This window comes from Pleurodeles waltl, chromosome 10, assembly GCF_031143425.1.
Source record: "Pleurodeles waltl isolate 20211129_DDA chromosome 10, aPleWal1.hap1.20221129, whole genome shotgun sequence".
NCBI classification, from domain to species: domain Eukaryota; kingdom Metazoa; phylum Chordata; class Amphibia; order Caudata; family Salamandridae; genus Pleurodeles; species Pleurodeles waltl.
Genome location: NC_090449.1, coordinates 904,466,912 through 904,480,882, shown reverse-complemented (window position 1 = coordinate 904,480,882; position 13,971 = coordinate 904,466,912). Strand labels below are relative to the sequence as shown.

Below are 13,971 nucleotides of genomic sequence, written 5' to 3'. Positions count from 1 at the left end.
GGTCAAGTTTGATATGCATATGTTTGGGTCTAAATCGGACTGGTGTGGTAAGCAAAAAGACTAATGAACAAAACCCAGATCTGTGACTTGTGGTGAATGTTTGATTTGTTCTGCATTCTGTCCATCAACTGTTCTTTTTGCGTTTGTTGCCCCAAGTGGAAAGGGTATGTCCAGACATGGGTCCCATCCTCACTATGCCACCCGATTTAAGCTAGCCTGGCTGAAGAGGGGTAATGCCCCGAAACCAATCTCTGGATGCTTGTTTCTGGTTCAGGGAGGACCTGGTCTGGCAGTTCAGGCTGGACTGTTCCCATGGCTGATTTGCATATGGCTAGGTCCAAACTGGAATGGCATGGTGAGCAAACAAACTGATGGATAAAACCCAGATCTGTGCCTGGGGGTGAATGTTTGATTTGTTCTGCATTCCAATCAACTGCTCTTTTTGCATTTGTTGGCGCTAGTGGGAAGGGTATGCCCAGACGTGGGTCCTGTGCTCACTATGCCACCAGATTTAAGCCAGCCTGGCTGAAGAGGGGTGATACCCCAAAACCAGTCCCAGGATGCTTGTTTCTGGGTCAGGTAGGATCTGGTCTGGCAGTTCGGGCTGGACTGTTCCCATGGGGAACAGGGTGAAGACTGATTTGCATATGGCAGGGTTCAAACTGGAATGGCATGGTGAGCAAAAAAACTGATGGAATAAACCCAGATCTGTGACTGGGGGTGACTATTTGATTTGTTCTGCATTCCGTCCAAAAACTGTTCTCTTTGAAAGAGACACCAGGCAAACCTGCAAATGTTTCAATATGTTGTACCTTACCAGGAGTGAGATTACATGAAGTTATACCTTGACATTGTCCTGTTACTTTACATTTTGTTGTTTTCTGTGTACAGCATCATGACTCACATTATGTATTGGTTTACTAAAAGATGCACCATCATGGTCACACACATTCCTGCATGTAACAGTTGCCTCCTTACCTCATGGTACAAGTGGCCCTGCATTTGCCCTAGGCAGCCAATGCAGGCCTGACACAGGGCAATATGCAAGACTGTATAGTGTACTGTAAGGTACAGTGCCAATTTTAGCAATTTTCCAGCTGGCATAACTGTGATGGAAGAAGTCTATTTGTGCAGCACTGTGTTGCCATGTCTATTGCATGGCCATCTGTTAAACCTACAGGGCAGTATGTGGACTATACTGTGACCCACATATGTTCGAGAGAAACAACCATCATGGGGTGCAGCTCACACAGTCATCACACAATATTTGGAGCTACACTGCCTTCAGACTGTGGTAGAGGCTCTGAAGCTGAACACACTGTAGCAGCCTACACAGTACCAGCATGTGTACACTGTTAAACACTGTGCACTTTATTATGCGTATGCACAGGCACACATTTTCTGCACGTTATTCTCATGGACACATGTATCAACAAACATGATGTTGGTCTAGGGTGAGTGTGTCACACATCAACAGACCTTTGGAATAGGGCGTCCACCTCCTGGCATCAAAAAGTCTGACATGATCAAATAGTTAAATTAACTGGTGCTCTTCAAATATATTGATGCAGACATACATTCATGAACTATGTCTTATTCCTGTCAACGTTAGTAGCAGTACATGTTCTCTGAATACAGGACTTTGTATGTGTCTCCTGGTCCAAGGATACTGCATTCCTTCACACAGGCATATGTGATGGCACACACTCTACTTAGATTTTCCCTTTGGAACGTTCCAATATTTGTAATCCCCTCAACTATGCAGTTGTACACTTGGGCCAGAGGTACCAAATGTTGCCATGCAAAGGTAATTTAATTTCAAATACTCTTGGTTTAACCATGTGTTATTTGTTACTGTGTATGCACAGACAGTTTTCTTTGATATTTGATCCAAGGGAAATCAGACGCTTTCAGTTTTCTTCAGATGTTAGCATTACACTGCTACAATTTCATGTTGCTGTGGTAAAGTGCTACCATTTTGCATGCTACTACATTGGTGAGACACACTACATTGAGTTACACAGTTTGCTGCTGCATATTATAGCAAGACTGCTAGCTGTGCAGCACTGCAGTACTCAAGTGCTTGAGGACAGAGATGACAAATTTGGATGTGGAAATGTGGCATGCCTCCCTGTCCCCTTACTGCAGTGCACTTCATCATATGACATTGCTGTATAGGTTGTATGAGGGGAGCAATTGGTCCATGTAGCTCAAGGGGTCTGACAACATAATTGTTGGACCTTGCCCTTTTTGCAGGGTGATCCCCAAACTTCTTTCCTCCTTCTTCCTATTTTTCTGACCAGTTTTTGTTGGCTTTAGGGCTCTGGGCACTTTACCACTGCTAACCAGCACTAAAGTGTATATGCTGTCTGTCTAAGTTGTATTAGTGATTGATTTATCTATGATTGGCATATTTGATTTACCAGTAAGTCCCTAGTAAAGTACACTAGAGGTGCCCAGAGCCTGTAAATCAAATGCCCCTATTGGGCCTGAAGCACTGATTGTGCCACCCACATGAGTAGCCCTGTAAACATGTCTCAGATCTGCAATTTCAGTGTCTGTGTGTACAGCCTTGCACTGCCAATTCGACCTAGCAAGTGTACCCACTTGCCAGGCCCACACCATCCCTTTTACTACATGTAAGTTACCCCTAAGGTAGGCCCTAGGTAGCCCCATTTGTAGGGTACAGTGTATTTAAAAGGTAGGACATGTGTTGCTGTATTTTACATGTCCTGATAGTGAAATACTGGCAAATTCTTTTTTCAGTATTACAAGGCCTAGCTCTCCCATAGGTTAACATGGGGACTCCCTATAAATATCTTTTAAATGCAGTTTATCACAGGGAGCAGCGATATGTGGGTCTCTAAACTCACAATATAAAAATACATCTTTTGGTAGAGTTGGTTTTTAGATTGTCTGTTTGAAAATGCCACATTTAGAAAGTAGGCATTTTCTTGTTTAACCATTCTGTGCCTCTGTCTGCCTGTGGAATCCACATCTGGATCAGATTGACAGTTGGGCTGTTTGTGAATTCCCTCTGGACAGTGACACAAAGGGAGCCGAGGTGCATCCTGTATATCCTGACAAGTGTCCTTGGCTAGAGTGGGGAAGGGTGAGATAACACCTGCACCTGAAAGGGTTGTGCCTGTCCTCACACAATGTAGACTCTGACCCCCTGGTGTGTGTCTGGGGCCAGGCCTGGGCAAGGCAGGATCTTGTAAACAACAGAGACTTTCCTTTGACGTTTGCCTACTTCAAAGGCAGACATGGCTATAAGTAGTGGACCCAAAATCCCAGACTTTTAGATTACTTCTGGATCAAGAAGAACATCTACCAAGGAGAAGAGCTGAAGAGCTGGAGGAGGAGTTCTGCCCCCCTGCCTGTGAGTGTGCTTTGCTGGATTGGCCTGCAGTTGCTGCTTCTACCTTAGAGAGGACAAATACTGGATTTTGTTGTGTTTTTCTACTTGTGAAGTGTCTCCAAGGGCTTGGACTGAGCTTGCCCCCTGTTTTGAAGTATCACTGACAGCAAATACTTTTTTTACCAGCACGTGGACTCTCTTGCTGAGACTCCTACCCTCCCAAGTGGTACCCTATCCAGTCCTTTGACCCTTGAAAGGGGAAGCTGGTGCAACCAAGGAAATCCAGGCACTGGAGCCAGGAAGGAGAAAAATTGACGCAGCTGAAAAATTGATGCACCAACTTCATCGCGGCTGGAAAATCGACGCAACACCCGCTTGCACCTGCCAAAATCGACCTTGGCGTGTCAGGATTTCACACACCTAATTGATTGTGCCCTTTCACTCCAAGGCATGCATTTTCATTTTTCTATTATTTTAGCAGAAGCCTTAATGTTTAGTGGAGATGTTATTATTTTATCAGCTTGTCTTTTTACACAGACTTCTGTTATTCTTTTCTCTGCACGGAATTTTCATTCTGTGCTTTTTTCAAGGTTGTACATGATAAGTTACAAATTATTGCCGGTACAAAGTGTTCATCATGTTTACAACTCTTATACACAGCAATATAGATGTTGTCACATCAGGACAATTTTCTCAGGGCACCAGAATTTTAATTATAAACACCTCACTGCCCCCTACACGATAAAGGGAAATTTCAACCAGTTGCCGTTGCACACTGCACACCGCTTTTGCTTTTTCTGCCGAGACCTTACACAGTCTCTCCCTCCATATGGGAGAATTCACAGTAGACCAACAGAACTCTTCTTTACCTATAATCACAGGGATGGGAGATGGTGTTCTCCCAGGGGGCATGATGGGCAGATCAGGGCTTACACTGCCATGCTCTTGTAGAGAACCGTAGCAGTGCAGTTAGTGATTTTAATATGTTTGCTGTGACAGTATGGTGGGACTTTTCCTTTCTTTCACTTTTCTTGTCACTGCCTTGCTTTTATTATGTTTTATCATCCTTATAATTGCAAAACATGCCTTTTTACACAGCATGGGGTTGATTCAATAAAACGTATTGAACCTAGTCCTGCTTCTGTTTTGCCTTTGTATGTGTGAGACATTTGTGACTGAGAGAAAGGAGTAAGAATTGTTCCACCACAATTTCACTGAGAAATCCAGATGACATTCTAAGGACTGCCACAAATCACCTTTTACTCTTGGGTACTGGTAAGGTGCTGCTAGCTGGGCAGAAGGGTTAGGCCAACAGCTTTCACACAGCCCAGGATCAGACTCACTCCTCCATGCCCTGTTGCCTGCCACCCGAAAATCCAGCACTGTTACTATTACGAGAGTCGTTATGAAAGTCCATGATGGCCTGGACATTGATGGAGTACGTGTGCTTCCAATTCCTGCACAGATGTGATGTTGCTTCAGGGGGAACTAGTTGCACATGTTTGCAGTCCATGGCACCTAGCACATGTGAAAATCCCACAATGGCATGGAAACCTTGATTGTCTTCAGCTGTTGTTGTTGTGTTTTGGGGAAAAGGAGGTACAATGATGTGAGGCTGATGATTGCATCCAGGACAGAGGGTAGAAAGACCGAAAAGAATGGTTGTGATATTCCTGCCACTCTGGCCGTTGTCATCTGGAATGAGCCAGATGCCAGCATGTGGAGAGCCTCCATCAGCATAACTTGCAGAGGGATGTTGGTGGGCCTGGCAGTTGGCGGTTGCAGCCTTGGCACAATCTGGTTCAGCAATTCAATGATGAACTGCCTCCTGAGTCTGTAGTATTTAATGACCTCATCCCCTTTGAGGTCAATGTGGACAATCCGCAGGCAAAAACCACACCCTCTTCTGCGCTGCCTACATGGTGGTGGTAGTGGACTTGGTGGTTGTCTCTTCGCAACTCTCAGCAGAAGAATAATTACCTCCATAGCATAGTTGAGCTTGCAAAACTGTTTAGTGTGTGTTATCTTTACGTACCACAGCCACTGCATCATTTCTTTCACCTGGGCTACCTATGAGTATGAATTTCAACACATTTCAGGCTCTGATTCTGCTTGCCAATGATGTGTCATATATTCAGGAAACCATCAATATCACTGCATCAGTTTTACTTTAGAATTTATGAGGGATTGTCTACCTTTCTGTTAGAAATGGGGTCTCTGGTTGACAGTCAGGTTACCCCCTGTTCAAGCAAGGACCCTCACTCTAGTTAGGATAAAAGAGAATCACCCTCAGCTAACCCCTGCTTACCCCCTTGGTAGCTTGGCAGAGCAGTAGGCTTAACCTCCGAGTGCTGGGCGTAAAGTATTTGTACCAACACACACAGTAACTTAATGAAAACACTACAAAATGACACAACACCAGTTTAGAAAAATAGGGAATATTTATCTAGACAAAACAAGACCAAAACGACAAAAATCCAACATACACAAGTCAAGTTATGATTTTTTAAAGGTTTAAAATAAAAAGAGTCTTTAGGTAGTTGTAACAACACACTAGCGCTGCTAGCGTGTAAATGTACCTGGTTTGCGTCAAAAATAACCCCGCACGGGCGGTGTGCGTCGAAAGTAACCCTGCACGGCTGTGGGCGTCGAAAACAACTCGGCACGGCGGTGCGTGTTGAAAAAGCCAGCCACACGACGATCCGAAAGTCCCGCGGCGCAGGGTGCGATTTCTCAGCCTCCGTCAGCGATGCTGCGCGTCGTTTCTCCTGCTCCGGGCGTCGGTTTTTCGGTCGCGTTTCCTGCGGCGTCGTTTCTCAGCTGCGGAACCGGCGTCGCGTCGTTTTCTCAGCCGCGATCGGATTCGCGTCGATCTTTTCTCCGCACGGCGCTCGGTGCGTGTATTTTTGTCCTTATGCTGCCAGCCTCTCCTTTCAGGGTCCCAGGAACTGGAAGGGCACCACAGAGCAGAGTAGGGGTCTCTCCAGAGACTCCAGGTGCTGGCAGGAAGAAGTCTTTGCTATCCCTGAGACTTCAACAACAGGAGGCAAGCTCTACATCAAGCCCTTGGAGATTTCTTCTTCAAGATGGAAGGCACACAAAGTCCAGTCTTTGCCCTCTTACTCTGGCAGAAGCAGCACTGCAGGAAAGCTCCACAAAGCACAGTCACAGGCAGGGCAGCACGTTTTCCTCAGCTATCAGCTCTTCTTCAGGCAGAGGTTCCTCTTGGTTCCAGAAGTGTTTCTAAAGTTTGTAAGTTTGGGTGCCCTTCTTATAACCATTTTAGTCTTTGAAGTCACCTTCCTTCAAAGGGGACTCACACCTTCTTGTGAAATCCTGCCTTGCCCAGGCAAGGCCTCAGACACACACCAGGGGGTTGGAGACAGCATTGTCAGAGGCAGGCACAGTCCTTTCAGATGAGAGTGACCACTCCACCCCTCCCTCCTAGCAGAGATGGCTAATCAGGAAATGCAGATTACACCCCAGCTCCCTTTGTGTCACTGTCTGGTGTGAGGTGAAAAACAACCCAACTGTCAAACTGACCCAGACAGGGAATCCACAAACAAGGCAGAGTCACAGAATGGTTTAAGCAAGAAACTGCTCACTTTCTAAAAGTGGCATTTCCACACGCACAATCTTAAAATCAACTTTACTAAAAGATGTATTTTTAAATTGTGAGTTCAGGGATCCCAAACTCCACATGTCCATCTACTCTCTAGGGGAATCTACACTTTAATCATATTTAAAGGTAGCCCCCATATTATCCTATGAGAGAGAGACAGACCTTGCAACAGTGAAAACGAAATTGGCAGTATTTTCACTGTCAGGACATATAAACCACATTACTATATGTCCTACCTCATCCATACACTGCACCCTGCCCTTGGGGCTACCTAGGGCCTACCTTAGGGGTGCCTTACATGTAAGGAAAGGGAAGGTTTAGGCCTGGCAAGTGGGTACACTTGCCAAGTCGAATTTACAGTGTAAAAATACACATACAGACACTGCAGTGGCAGGTCTGAGACATGATTACAGAGCTACTTATGTGGGTGGCACAACCAGTGCTGCAGGCCCACTAGTAGCATTTGATTTACAGGCCCTGGCACCTCTAGTGCACCTTACTAGGGACTTACTAGTAAATCAAATATGCCAATCATGGATAAACCACTTACATACAATTTAAACAGGAGAGCATATGCACTTTAGCACTGGTTAGCAGTGGTAAAGTGCTCAGAGTTGAAAAGCCAACAGCAACATGTCAGAAAAAAATAGGAGGCAGGAGGCGAAAAAAGACTGGGGATGACCCTGCATAAGCAAAAGTCCAACACTTTCATATTTGAATCTCTGCGTGGCGCAGCCTGTTCTGGTGCAGGAATATTTAAATTCAGGCCTACTAAAATTCACCCTTTGGGCCCCATGTGTTGACTTGTACATATGGAATACTGCCTACGTCAGCATCACATAAACATGCCCCATAATGGATGTTTCTCCGTTTGGGGTTTAACAAAAAATGTACACTTTCATTGTCCTTGTAAGCTGTAAACTGTAAGCTGTTGCAAGAAAAATAAAATCACTAACAGCCTTCAGTTTCCAAGTAGGAAGCAGTTTTAAAGCAAAATCCTGTGAAAATGGCACCTCAGATTTCAAAGCTAACCAGAGCTAGTTAGGACATATTGGCAGTTTACCTGAAAAAATCTGCCAGGGCATAAACAGCAGAAACCAGGTAAATCTACCTATGACAGTCAGTCCAAAAAATGAGATTTATGCTACATTTTTCAGGCATAACAAAATCATTGCACATCCATAGACATGACTTGCTAATGACCCTAAGAAAGTCAGTTCCATATCTTTATGGTGGTTCTCTCATGTAAGAGGCCATTCCCCGAATGATGTCCCAGTAGATCTCAAAACTTCATGTCACATCATCACACAAATGTGCATTCCAGATTCCCTATTGATGCTGATTGCTACAGAAGCTAGAATTGGCAAAATAACTACTTCGGATGTATACACCTACCTGTGGATTCCTCACCTTTTGAATACTCCCAATAAACTAGCATTCAACAGAAATCTTTTCTTTCTAACTCTCCATGTTGGATGTCACAATGGAACGGCTTGGCACGCGACTCCATCTGAGCCGGTTTGCTGACGTCAGTTCCCTTTTTTCTGCGCCTTCAACGCTAATGCTTTTTACTACCTCTCCTGTTACACTGTTTTGAGGGAGTTTCTTCATTGAAGTTTTCATCATGTCACAAAGTCTTCACCAAAGAAGTCGGGCTTTAAGCCTTGTAGAGAATGTGGAGGTCATATGTCAGTTATAAACCCGCATAAAAGTTGCCATGGTGCCTGAGTTCTGATCATGACATTGGGTCTTCTTGCCAGAGTATGAACCCGAAGGTACTGAAGGAAAGAAAAGAAAAAGAGGTTCCTGGCAAAGGCTAAAAAAGTGAAGCATGGTCATAGAAGATCAAGACCTGAAGAGGAGTCGTCGTCGCACAAGTCCCATACGTCACATAAGCAGCTGCATTTTCATAGGTCTCAGCATCACTGTTCCCATGATGCTAGCCGGAGGTCTTTGTCACCTGCTTCTAAGTCTCTATGCTGGTCAGTCTGGGAGGTGAGTCCCATCTTATCTCCTCAACTATGTTTAGTATTTTCAATAGGACAATGGCCCTGCTGGTGTGCCTGCAGGCCCAAAGGGCCCTTTGGCCTTTAATCTGGGAGGCTTTCTGGCACCGTATAAACAAGTTCCTTTCTTGCCTTTTCTACCAACGGCTCCAACACCATCAGAGATGACGGCACAGACGGCACTGATACCGACGTTGGATAGTTCTTGTCCGTCTTCGAGTCACTCCACTCCTCCTCAGAGTGACATCCCAGAGCCACGAAAGACATCTTCGATGTCGGCACATGTGTTATTGACACCAAGACTGGAATCTAGATTAATATCAAGAAGAGAAGCCCTGAGGCTTTTGGAAGAATAACAATATTATGAGGAACAACAAGAACTTGAGGAAGGAGAAATTCCTTTAACTTCTCAAGGTTTTGAAGGTATTGTGGCTAGTGGATTGGATACTTCTCTGGAATGGGAGTTGTTGTCACCTGGGGATATTTCTCCTCCAGAAGTAACTAGTTACCATGGAGTGATCAGGAAGGCAGCAAAAGTTTTGGATTAGCCGTTACCCACTTCGGAGTTGAAGTCTAACATTTTGACTGAAGTTCTTCACTCTTTATCTGCTGCATCAGAGCCTTTGCTTCCATTTAATGATGCATTGACTTAGTCGGTCTTGGACCTGTGGCACAAGCCTGTCAATAATCCGGCTCTTTCTAATCTAATTGCCAGGAGATATAGGGCTGTGCTAGGTGACCCACAGTTCCTCAATCAGCACCCGTTACCTGAAAGTCTGGTGGTTCAGGCTTCTTGTTCTACAAAGGCTGCTCCTGGTTTCTTCTCTATGACTCCAACGGATAGAGAATCAAAGTGCATGAAACAACCTGCTAAAAATAACTTTTCCTCATGTAGCATGGCATTAAAACCAGTTAATGCTACATGTGTGTTGGGCAGGTATATCCATGCACTAATGGACTCAGCAAAAGAGGTTGTTCCCAAACTATCACTGGATGTGCAGGAGCGTTTTCAGGAGTTACTGCAGGATAGTCAAGCAAGGGCTAAGCAGGTCATTCAATCGGGCCTAGACATAGCAGACTCTGTTGCCAGAGCTATGGGAACATCGGTGGCCTGCATTAGGCCTGCATGGCTTAGGGGATTGGGGTTCTCCCCGATGTACAATTCACCTTGATGGATCTCCCATTTAGTGGGTCCAGACTGTTTGGAGAAAAACTCTGCCCTTGAAAGATTCAAGGAGAGCGAAGCCATGGCTAAGTTTTTAGGTACTCAATCACTCTCCTCGACTTATAGACCTTTCCATAGGTCTAGGGGGTTTGAGCCCAGCTCCTCCTTTCATGGGAGGCAGTAGTTCCAGGCCCAACAATCTGCCAACCCCCTCTACAGGTCCTACAGGGGTCGAGGAAGACTTAGACAACGTGGTGCCACCCAGCAGCTTTCCTTCTCCCCCACTTCATCCTCCACTGGGAACCTCTCGGGAAGCATCCCTAATTCTCTCCCCTTTCAACAGCAGGTGTTGCCCGTAGGGGGAAGGTTAATCCATTTTCTTCAAGTGTGGAGTCAATACCATCAGACTCATGGGTGTTGAGCATTGTAGAAAGTGGGTATGCCCTTCCCTTTCGGGAGATCCCCTACTTTTCCTCCCCAACAATCTTTTTGTTCAGGGATCACCTGCTGTTGCTTCATCAGGAGGTACAAAATCTTCTATTAAAGGGTGCAGTGGAGTTGGTTCCAGAGCAGGAAACGGGCGGGGATGTTATTCAAGATATTTCCTGATCCCCAAGAAGGATGGTCATTTTAGGCCCATCCTAGACCTCAGGATTTTGAACTGGTACCTCAAGCAGGAGAAGTTCAAAATGCTGACCCTATCTCACATGCTTCTAGCGCTGGACAAGAAAGACTGGATGTTTTCTATCAGTTTGCAGGTTGCATATTTGCACCTGCCTATTCTAAAGTCACACAGGAAGTATCTCAATTCCATCGTAGTGTCGCAATACCACCAGTTTGCGGTCCTTCCTTTTGGTCTCACTTCACAAAAGTGATGGCAGTGGTCGAGCGCATCTCAGAAGAAAGGGAATTTGGGTATTTCCTTACCTGGACGATTTGCTGCTCAAAGCTAAGGCACCAGAGTTAGTGCTGCACCATTTGCAGGTTACAACCCAGTTATTGTTCAACCTGGGCTTTATGTTGAATGTGTCCAAAGCTCACCTGCAGACCTCTCAGTGCCTCCTGTTCCAAGGGCCAGTACTGGACACAACATTGAATCATGCCTACCCTCCTTCTCAGAGGATTCAGGACATTCAGGCTATGAATCCAATGTTTCAGGATGGAGTGGTTGGTTAAGTCCTAATGGTCCTATGCCTGCTTGATCTCTTCACTTCCAGTATTCTGCTGGTCACTCATGCAGGTTGGCACATGAGGGCTCTCCAGTGGTGCGTCCGCAAACAGTGGTTTCAACACAATGGGGATCTCAATGGATCCATTACAGTCTCCAGAGACACTGCAGAAGATGTTCGGTGGTAGAGTGTGGATGGCAACCTATGGCAAGGGATGTGGTACATCAAAAAAAAGGGAGGAGTAGGGTTGTACCTTCTCTGCAGAGAGGCTCTACGATTCCGGTCCTGGGCTCAGGACCATCGATTTGCATAGTAGTAGTAAACCATTTAGCTGGAGTTCTCAACATACATGCAAACAGTCTCAGCCAGCAATTTTCAGCTAACCACGAGTGGAGTCTCCATTCGGATGTGGTTCTTCACGTCTTTCCTGTGGGGAACGCCTCAGATAGACCTGATTGCAACTCACAAGAACATGCACTGCCCATCGTTCTGCAGCCTCCAGTATCCAATGCAGGGAGCATTGGAAGTCGTGTTTCAGTTGAGCTGGAGCAACCGGCTGCTTCACACGATTCATTACATACCCTTGATTCCCTGGGTTCTGAGGAAGATTCGACAAGACTGGGCCCAAGTCATATTAATTGCCCCAGATTGGCCAAGAAGGGTGTGAGACATGGACCTCCTTCAACTCTCACTGTGAAACCACTTCGTCTCCCTCACAGGGCATACCTCCTCTTGCAGTTGCAGGGGCAGGTTCTACACCCCCACCTCCAGAGCCTGCACCTACATGCCTGGAGATTGAACTGGGCAATCTGAGTTTGTTTTCTCTCCCCTTGAAGTGGTGGATGTTATATTATCAGCCAGGCAACCCTTCACCAAAACTGTCCATGCTGGTAGATAGGCCACATTTTTTAAATGGTGTGAGGAGAGTCACATTTATCGTTTAAAGGACCATTTGTCTAATGTTTTACAGTTTGCTCTCTCCTTGGCACAGCAAGGCTGTGCAGTTGCAACAGTGAAGGGTTATCTGTTTGCACTGTTAGCATTTATTTGTTTACCTTACCAAGCCTCTTTATTTAAGTCCCTTATAGTTCAAAGGTTTCTTAAGGGTTTGACTAATAGGTTTCTTGCCACTCCGTTTATAATGCCTCAGTGGGATTTAAATTTTGTTTTAATGTACCTGATGGGTACACCATTTGAACCATTACACAGTTGCCAGTTGAAGCTTCTTATGTTTAAAACTTTTTTCTCATAGCAATCACGGTATCTATCTGTGGATTCCTCACGGTCCCCCCTGCCTCCCCATGGCCCGTCACGTTATGAGAATTAAATTGTTTGTATATATTGTATATATGTATTTCTGGAAAATTCTATATTCAGAATACATGTTTATATAGGGGTGTATGCATATATCAAGATTTTTGTATTAGGTTTGCACATGTGGTGCTTGTCATGTTGGTGTTCTCCTGTTCGTCTCGAAGGCATGGTAAAAAAAAGTGGATGAAACTGATGTCAGCAAGCTGGCGAGGACTTCTTACGGCTCTGATGACAGACAGAGTTGCGTGCAGAGCCGTTCCATCGTGACGTCCTTGTTGATGTGGAGAGCTAGAAAGAAAAGATTTCTGTTGAATGCTGGCACATTGGGAGTATTCAAAAGGTGAGGAATCCACAAGTAGATACTGTATCCACCAGAAAAAAAAGTGTTACTGAAGGTAAGTAACTTGTTATTTTTGTCTATACACTGACTGACTAGCCTAAAGTAGTCAATCTAGGCTATGAAGTCAGGTCTGTGGCTTATACCTTCTGGGCCTTCACTACATGAAGTTGAGAGTTTGCAAATCCCTTAAAATGGCCAGATTGTAATCAATGTGCACAATTATAGCTATCCGCTGTTTTAGAAGAAATGCTAACATAAAACAGGCAACATTGAACATACGCATGACTGAACTTTTTCAGGTAAATGCATTTAGTACTTTCATGGTGTGTGTTGTGAATATTGAAGCATATGATTTGATATTCCATGATGACTACATTTTCAAATAACTGTCTTTATACACATGTGCGTGTTCATGTTCAAAAATCGTGTTCACCCGTTCCACCCCACCTCACCTCTTACCTTTCCAGAGAAAATTCTGGAAAATGTTATATTGAGTCTCAAAGTGAAGGTTTCAGAGCTCTCCTGGGCAGCCAGGGAGCAGTGAATCACGGTCGTAGGAGCCATGAGCACAAATGCGTTTCTTCTGTTAATTGAGTGATTGAGGAACGGACTGTTTCACTGAATAAATTAGTAAGTAATTGGGCCAAAAGGTTAGTGGGTGCATCAGTAACCTTTTAGAGAAATACAGATTGGTTCACCTACAGATGTTGGACCCAGGCATGTCAATCGTTTAATGCCAGGAGCTGCTCAGAGAAAATGATTTGCCTGCAATACTTTCCCTGAATAGGGTTCGTTGTGTGGCAACATGGAGAGAGAATTGTAATTGCCTCCTTCTTGTTTGTGTTCAGTAGTTTAACATCATTCATTCCTTTTTTGAAACATCTACCATGGCATTCTACATTTCTAAGATGGGAATGTAAACATGTAAAAAAAATATATATATATATATATATATATATATATATATATATATATATATATATATATATATATA

The 13,971-nt window shown here is 44.7% G+C and overlaps 1 protein-coding gene across 2 annotated transcripts in view; it reads left to right on the top strand.

The window, feature by feature from the left end:
- Positions 1-13,971, top strand: part of CALCR (calcitonin receptor) — a 2,320,029-nt gene that overhangs the window by 1,956,731 nt on the left and 349,327 nt on the right. The window lies entirely within an intron of this gene.